An 8,273-nucleotide genomic window follows, 5' to 3' on the forward strand; every position below is an offset into this window, starting at 1 on the left:
CAGTCCAAAATTCTCCACCCTCTGGACGCCCAAATGTATGTCTTTCTCACACGCAAAATACATTGCTCCCATCCTAACAGCCCCCACAGTCTTAACCCATTTCAGCATCAACTCCAAGTTCAGAGTCTGCTCTAAACAGCATCTAAATCGGGCACAAGTGAGACCCAAGGTATGATTCGTTCTGAGGCAAAATTCCTCTCCACTGTGAGCCTGTGAAACCAAGCAAGGTATGTGCTTCCAAAACACAGTGGTGCTACAGGCACGGTACATTTCCATCCTACAAGGGAGAAACTGGAGAGGAGGCAGGTAGAATTGACAACTGGAACAGTGGGCTGCACCAGCCCTGGATCTCCTGCAAAGACTTGACTTCAGAGAAAAATAAATTTCTGTCCTATTCTTTTGGATACAGCAGAACCTAATCCTAACTAAACCAAAATAAACATACAATTCATCAGCAAATCTTGTTTAATATCTGAAATATCTGAAATACAGCTCACCATCCCCACTGCACTAACCCTGGTCTGAGATTCTACTGCCTCCCAGCCAGCGTGACGGTTAATTTTATATGTCAACTTGACTGGGCTGAAGGATGCCTCAATATCTGATTAAACATTATTTCTAGATGTGTCTTTGAGAGTACTTCTGGAAGAGGTTAGCATTTGAATTGGTGGTCTGAGTAAAAATGACCCACCTCAATGTGGGTGAACGGCATCCAACCTATTGAGGGTTTGAGCTGAATACCGATCTTCTCCCCCCTCAGTGCACCTGGTTCTTAGGCCTTCGGACTTGGGCTGGGATCCACATTTCCCAGTAGATCTATCAGTTCTATAGTTCTCAGCCTTTCAAACAACACCCCAGCTCACCTGAGGCTCCACTTGCAGACTACAGATCATGGGACTTCTCAGACTTTATAATGGTATGAACCAATTCCTTTTAGTAAATATCTTTATATTATGTATAATATCTCTCTGTAAATCTCTTTATATATCTCCATCCTATTGGTTCTGTTTCCCTGGAGAACCCCGACCAACACAGTTAGGTTATGGTAACTATTTTCCTCCTAGTTGTATGATGTGTGTTGGGAGTAGAGTTTATGGTAAGGGTATGTTTCAGTCTTTCTTACCCAGTTTAATGTGGGTATTTTCTCATTCTTTTGAAGTGTACAGCTAGTTCCTAGATCTCTCTCAGAGGGACACTCTGTTAGTAACAGTACATTCAGTGTATCCACAGGAGAGGGCGCTCAGAAGCCTTCTAGGTTGCCATCCTGGTTGCCTCCAATTCCCCTTAAAGCTTTCTCTGACTTTTCTGTAAAGTAGGAGGGTAAGCATCTCGTTTGCTGATGAAGATGGATGAAAAATCTTCACTTTTTAAAAAAAAGATTTTATTTATTAATTTTAGAGAGAGAGGGAGCATGAGCAGGGGGAGGGGGAGAGGGAGAAGCAGGCTCCCCGCTGAGCAGGGAGCCCCACACAGGGCTCGATTCCAGGCCCCCAGAATCATGACCTGAGCCAAAGGCAGACGCTTAACCGACTGAGCCACCTAGGCACCCCTTCACTTTTTTTTTTAAATTGAATTACATATTAAGAAACAAGACAAGAAAGAATATTGGGTGGGGGCAAGAATAAATGATCTCTGCCCAATTTCATCAAGCCCTGAGATTAATTGAAATATTACATCTTGCCAATAGACATTGAGGCTGTCCCTTCCAGCTCTGCCCTTTCCTACCTCCTTTTCCTTTCCAACCCTCCTTACTTCCAATATAGTTGTCAAATCCCCAGATTTATTCATTAGCAACACAGAGTGCACATAAGCGTATCTTACAGAATCCTTAACAACATCATAAACCACAGATCTGGCTAAGTTTGAGGACTGAAGCCTCGAGTATGTATGTACAGACGGGTTTATCTAAACAGTAAGGCAATACAAATTATCGTGATTACAGAAAGTCAGGTAGAAGGAAAATTATAGGTTACCTCCCCTTCCTCCACAGCACAATCTCCTTTAGTGCTCCCTCACGTTTGTTGACCCATCTAGTGCTAAATGTTTCAAGGGTCGCATTTCAATCTTTTCCAGGAGCCTGAAAATAGCACTTATAGTCCACAAATGTTTTCCCAACATTCAATCTTATTTTCTTTTCTCAATGTTATGTCCCTAACCCAGAAGTTTTTAGGCCTTTTTATTTATTCCAAGGTCTCCTAAGGTCTCACAGAATCTCTGGTTCCATCACCAAGCTAACGAAAAACCAGTAGCAAAGTTCATGTGACCAGACCAGTGACCCATCACACATGGGTCTGGTATTCTTAGGAATCACTTACTGGTCTGCAGCACCAAACATGGAGGACAGTGCCTTATCCCATTCACACCCTTCCTCTGTTCACATCCTTCATGGTCTCTGACCTGAAGACTTCCTCCCCAGGAGCCCATTAAGATAGAAACAAGAGTCCTGGAGCAATTTTTCATATTTCTAAAAAGCGAATGGAAACTATAACACTTGGGCCTCATAAGATAAAACATCCGTCACCTCACTAAACAAATAGGCACTGTGGATACTGTGTGGGCTAGTGGCCACCATAATTTGAGTACCAACTAAAGCTTTCTCTCTGTTGTTCCTAATCCTTATGTGATACAAGTTTCACTGAGCCCTGTTCGCACCTATTAATGCAAGGCCACAATCCTGAGTAAAGGGCCCCCCCAAGTATTTGATTCCCCAGGGGGTGTCTCACAGAGATTCAGGTCTCATCAGCTGCCATTTCCAGTCTCTTCATCTGCCCCCCGCTCCCTTTGCTGGTCACTGTCACATCCTCAGGGCCAGCTGTCCCCGTGGACGCTTCCGCCACTTCAAACTTCCCTTCAGAAACAGCTACCAGGCGCTGGAGGCTTGGAGGTGCCGAGCAGTGCGGTGGGCTTCGGCAAGGATGCAGAGAACATGTCTGTGTCCATCCTGTGTTAGAGGGATACCAGATGACACTGTTCGTACCCCAACATCTTCAAGTTTTTCAGTGAAATAGTGCCTCCTGTTGGTACTTTGTGTCCACTTCCCCTCCAGTCCTGGCTTCATCCCTATCATTCCATCAGACCCAGATATAGGAGGCAAAGTCACAGGACAACACAGCCCTGTAGTGGGAATTTTGTCTCGTTCCCTGGGACAGTCTTTGTGACTGGGGGCAGGCTTAACTTGCCTCGTTGTCAGGGCTGTTCTATCTGGGGAGGCTTGCTACCCCCCTTGCAAATCAAACCTGTAATGGGCCTGTCCTATCAGACCTTCAAACACACTCAACATATTCTGACCCTCGGTGACGGACGAGACCCTGCTCTTTTCTTTGGTCCGTCCTGTTGCTCTCTTCTCATAATAAAACTGAGGGTTGAGAGGACTAAGAGATGTTCCCAAGGCTCCACAGTGATGCTTTGATTAATTGTAAAAAAAAATTTTTAATTAGTGTCTTGTAGTAAAAGATTTGAAAAATGGTGACTTGGGACATTGAAGTACTGGGTGGGAATTAAAGAGATCTGGGGGTTGGTGTAACTGGGAAGAACTGTTCTAACACCAGTGTTGCCATAATCACACAGGCAGGCCTCTGTGTCTCCAAACCTCTGCCATGCTCGAAGATACTATGAAGATACTTGCATAAATTGCTGTTTTTTCTTCGTTTTCAGCACAAACCCATTGCTATAAGGGATAGCATGAGACATCTGGTTTAGGACTGAAGATTAGGATGTACACTTGGCATCTAAGCACACCTCCCCATATCCTGGCTGGAATGAAGGAAGTGATTGCTCTCAGGCAGCCTGTGAGGGCCAAAGTAGTCCACAGTTCCAGACTCTTCTTGGATATAATAGCATGGGAAACAGAGCAAACCTCACCAGTCTGCTTCTGATGGGAAAGCAATGAAACATAGATGAGTAAAGAAAAAAATTCCAGATGAAGAATGTTAAGCCACAAAGCAAGGACAATTATTCAAAATCTTTGTGACTAGTCAACCATCTTGATTGCGAAGAATGAAAACCAGCTTTACAAGCTTAAGCAGAAGGGGCATCCATCAGAAAGCTGCTGCGGAGCTGGGGGAACGGGTAGGAAAGCTGGAGGACCAGGTTTGGAAGAAGGCAAAGAAAGAAGGGAACCAGGTCACAGACCCTGCCGGGGTCATGCCTCAGGACAGCCTGGACGAGGCGCTGTTGCTGCTTCCCCTGCACATTCAACACTGCCCCGGGGACCCTAGCAGTGACCTCCTCCACTGCCACCGTGGCCATGGGGCCCCTGGACAAAAGGAGCCACTACTGCCACTAGAGAAGATTCTGAGCTGTCCTCGCTTGTTTTCACACCTCACTCCAAACTCGAAGTCCTTGGAAGAGCCCACTATGTGCCTCATGCCCCTTCTGAGGCTGCTGAGGGCCTGGAAAAACGATCACCTTTTTTCACCAGGCAAGCTGGTGAAAGGTGGCGTTCTGATGCCCAGCAAACTCACCCAATGGTGGGAGGTTTCATATAATAGGAATCTTCTGTACTAGCCCGCTTGGGCTGTCACAGCAAAATACCACAGACTGGGAGGCTGAAGCTACAGAAATTTATTTCTCACAGTTCTGGAAGCTGGAAGTCCAAGATCAAAGTGTGGGCAGGCTTGGTATCTCCTGAGGCCTCTCACCTTCCAGCCGCTGTGTCCTCACATGACCTTTCTTTTGTGAGGTGCCTCCCTGGCTGTCTCTGTGCCTCCAAATTTCCTCTTTTCAAAAGGACACCAGTCAAATTGGATTAGGACATACCCTTAAGGCCTCATTGTAACTTAATCACCTCTTTAAAGGCCCTTTCTCCAAATACATCACATTCTGAGGTCCTGAGGGTTAGAGCTTCCACACCTGGGGAGGGGGGCACAATTTAGCCCAGAACACTCTCCCCAATGGAAAATGTCTACCCCAGTGAATACAAACAGAGATAGCGAGAGTGTGTTCAAATACAGAAGGACTACCTTAGTAGAAAAGCTCCAGTTGAAACCCACGGTTAACAAGTGTAGTCAAGAGGCAGGTAGGTGTTCTAGGCCCCTGCTTCTTAGTCCCGTGGGCCCGCAGCAGGAGCGTCCATGGGCAGCTCCCCCTGCCCCTTGGAGTCAGTCCCTGCACTGTCGCTGCATCCCAGCTGATCTTCTGCCATCATCCTTGGAGACACTCTGCTCGAGGCACTACTTGAAGACAATTTGCTCGCTGCAGCTGCGAAGGGCGGGGTCCACCGGCCTCACCCGCCTCAGTGGCTCTGCCTGCATTCTGATGCGGGAAAGGGCCGGAGCGGCAACAGGCCTCCTGCCTTAGGGCCTCCACCCTAGGAGCAGGCCGGGGAAGCCCTCATGCAGATCTACCATCACAAAGGGGGCAGCGACCTTCTCAAGTCTCTTTCCTGACTTGGGAGGGCAAACTTGTTAATATTTAACACTTAGGTTTAAAATCTGTGTCATGGGGGCGCCTGGGTGGCACAGCGGTTAAGCGTTTGCCTTCGGCTCAGGGCGTGATCCCGGCGTTCTGGGATCGAGCCCCACACCAGGCTCCTCCGCTATGAGCCTGCTTCTTCCTCTCCCACTCCCCCTGCTTGTGTTCCCTCTCTCGCTGGCTGTCTCTATCTCTGTCGAATAAATAAATAAAATCTTAAAATAAAATAAAATAAAATAAAATAAAATAAAATAAAATCTGTGTCATGGACTCTGAGAGATTTTCCACCACTTCCGTGTGGGGAGTGGGGGAGGTGTCAAGCTCTTTCTGGCTCCAATTTCTCATGGGAGGGTAGGGACGACAGTATGTCTCCTGAGGCTGCGTGAAGATTGGATGGGTCAGTCTTCACAGAGTGTGAGAACGATGTCTGGCACGTAGTAAGTTGACTTTGACTATTATTATTACTATTATTATTTTTTCAGGAGAGGTAAAAGAGGTCCTATGACCTCCTTTTTGGCTTTATCTTATCCATAGGAGTTAACATTCAACCAGAGAATTTATTCTTTTTGATCCATTTGCGGACCTAAAATTTTTGCCAGAATTTAAATTATTCACATGAGTATTTTCAAACCGTACACACTCCTCTGGCTTTAGGGCCAGTTTCTGAAGCTGTTACACTCTGGCTGCTGAATACATTTGCATGTAAAAGTTGAGTTACTGGAATCAAATAGTCAACCCGTAGCCGTAGCCGGAGGAAAAGGAGAGGAGGGAGCCTTACTCCTTCCAGAGAGGAGAGCACAAAAGGAGGCCACTCTGACTAGGGAAAACAATGCGGAACATTTTATACATCCCTTGCAGAGCGATGGTTTGTGTCTTCACTGACAGGAAGAGAAAGAGAGTAAGAGACCTTAGAGAAGGAAGCCAAAAGAAAAAGACACACATTCTTGCTACATAAGTATACCAGAAAGGCAAATAATGAGCCCACATTGTTTCGCATGGAAGCTGCCAGTCAGCTCCTCCCCCTGAGAGAGAAGGAAACCTGAAGACTACAAAATACAAAGTTGGTCCAGGAGAGACCGTCACATCCTGCCTGAAGCCTAGAGAGTCAACTGAGGAAAAGCCCACAAGCCCCGGCCCCCTGGTCTCCACCACACGACGGAAAGAACTGTCCACATCTAAATCCAAATCTCATGGCCTAAAGTTTGGTAGGGTTTTTGTTTCGTGTTGTGTGTCCTTATACTCTGAAACCTCAATAAAATGGAAGAAGGCAAATCCATGGCCAGAGGCGCTGGGAGTTGTGGAAGATGGCACCAAAGGCTAGGGTCCTTTCAGCAAGGATGGGTCTGGATCTGGGGACTCCTCACTGTGAAAATAGTCTCTGCCTTTTCAAAAATAGGTTGGGGTGGCGCCTGGGTGGCTCAGTCAGTTAAATGTCTGACTCTTGATTTCAGCTCAGGTCATGATCTCAGGGTCCTGAGATCGAGCCCTGCATTGGGGTCTGTGCTGGGCATGGAGTCTGCTTAACATTTTCTTTCTCCCTCTCCCTCTGCCCCCCTCTCTCTCTCTAAAAAAAAAAAAAAAAAAAAAAAAAAAAAAGTGAGATTCCTACTTATCTAGTATAATTTGTCATTGCAGACTTCTAAGGAAATGACTAGTCCTCAAGGTCTCAATAATCTTCTCTGGAACTTTTGAGATTTGTCTCTTTTTTTCCATTGCTTTCCTCAGAAACCAGCCTTGGTGTCCAGTCTGGGAAGTGAACAAACTTCTCTATTTTGGAGCTGAGCAGACTAGCTTTGGAATAGAAAAAATAGCTTTGGCACTTGATGCCACATCCTCGATTCCAGCCATTATTCCTTTTTTGTTATTTACTGACTTTGATGGCAGGTGATAGAAGAAAGAAAAATTGAACTTTAGAGAAGGTGACACAGAGGCCAGCATCGTCTACCTGGAATGTTCTTCTCACTGCATACTTGATTTTTTTCTCATCCTTTAGACCTCAGTTTAAATATCACCTGCCCAGAGAGCCTTCCCAATCACCTGTCTCCTGTGGATACCCCCTGTGACGGGTAATGGCTGGGCCATGGTTCCTAGGTGTGCCCACACGCTATTCCGGATGCTCTTGTGAAGGTGTTTTTGAATGAGATTGACATTTAAATCAATAGGCTTTGAGTAAAGCACATTGCCCACACTGTGGGTGGGCCTCATCCAATCAGTTAAAGGCCTGAATAGAACAAAAGGCTGACCTCTCCTGAGCAGGAGGGAATTCTGCCAGCAAACAGCCTTTGGACTTCACCTGCAACATCAGCTCTTTCTGGTTCTACAACCGACTGCCTTTGAACTCAGACTTCAAACAAAAACCCTACCAAACTTTAGTTCTTATTTGAGTGTCCAGCCTGCTGGCCTCCCCATCAGATGCTGAACTCACCAAGCCCTCACAGTTGTGAGCCAATTTCTTAAAATGAATCTCTGTCTCTCTATCTAAACATTTGTCTCTCTGGAGAACCCTGACTAATACACCATGCACGTACACATCATTATCCCTTTTATCAGTCTTTGTTCATGTCCTTCAGAGGCTTGTTCCAACGTACAGCCATTTTATTCACTGTTTCACCTATTTCTGTAGTGTCTTTACTGAACGTAAATTCCGTGAGAGCCGGGCAGATGTGCCTTGTTCTCCCTGTGTCTGAAAAGCTCTGGGTACATAGCAGATGCTAGTAAATCTTGGTTAAATGACAGAATGGCTAAGGTTCTGCACTAGACTATGGGTGAGGGGCCCTCCTGGATGCAAACCACAGTTCTAATGTGAGTGCGAACATTGTGTTAAAAATGCTCACCACCACAATAAGGCACCCACTAGGAGA

The sequence above is a fragment of the Ursus maritimus genome, unplaced genomic scaffold (genome assembly GCF_017311325.1).
Source record: "Ursus maritimus isolate PB19 unplaced genomic scaffold, ASM1731132v1 scaffold_10, whole genome shotgun sequence".
NCBI lineage: Eukaryota > Metazoa > Chordata > Mammalia > Carnivora > Ursidae > Ursus > Ursus maritimus.